The 722-nt window shown below is 26.5% G+C and overlaps 1 protein-coding gene across 4 annotated transcripts in view; it reads right to left on the bottom strand.

Moving 5' to 3' along the window:
• Nucleotides 1-722, bottom strand: part of LOC107605262 (O-acyltransferase WSD1) — a 32226-nt gene that overhangs the window by 4923 nt on the left and 26581 nt on the right. The window lies entirely within an intron of this gene.

Raw genomic sequence — 722 nt, 5'->3', positions numbered from 1 at the left:
AAATTATTTAAGCAAAGTCGTACCTGTAAATTTCAGTTGATTTGTTTTTCTCTAGCTAGGTTCTAAAATATAAGTAACGTAGTCATTACTCCATCTTATGATGAAGGCTTTGAGAGTGATGTTTTCAAATTATTCTAGTTGTTTTTTATTGAGTTTCATTTGGAATTTGGAGTAAGAATATCCTGTGTTTCATTTGAAAGAAAACAAAAACAACGAATTGAAAAGAAACAAACTCCTGTGTTTAAGCGGAAGGGAATGAGATTGCTATTATAATATTGTTAATAGATTTGATAGTTAATTAGTTATGTCGTGGATTTAAAAACTTATACTCCACTCTATTTCACTAATTGTTTGATGAAATCTCTTTTATGATTTAAAAATTAAGTAAATATTTACAATAAATATAAAAAAAATAATAAATATGCATTATTTTAATAATAGATAACTCTAAACCAAATATATAAACGAAACTCTTAATCTCTGCACAAAAAAGAACAATAGAACATCACCACCCACATATTTTAGTTAGGGGGAGTTATGCATGGGTCGACCGGGCTTTTGTCAGACATGGAGCCGATATTAATATTTTATAGGGTCTATTTAAAAATCTTAACTAATCTGAAGTAAATTGAAATCGGGTGAACTCGATATATAATCAGTATATATAATTTTGTAAATTTTATATAACGAAAAATATTATAAATTATCGGGATTTAATATTT

Source organism: Arachis ipaensis, chromosome B06 (genome assembly GCF_000816755.2).
Source record: "Arachis ipaensis cultivar K30076 chromosome B06, Araip1.1, whole genome shotgun sequence".
NCBI lineage: Eukaryota > Viridiplantae > Streptophyta > Magnoliopsida > Fabales > Fabaceae > Arachis > Arachis ipaensis.
The sequence above is the reverse complement of the archived record's forward strand: the minus strand, read 5'-3'. Positions and strand labels throughout refer to the sequence as shown.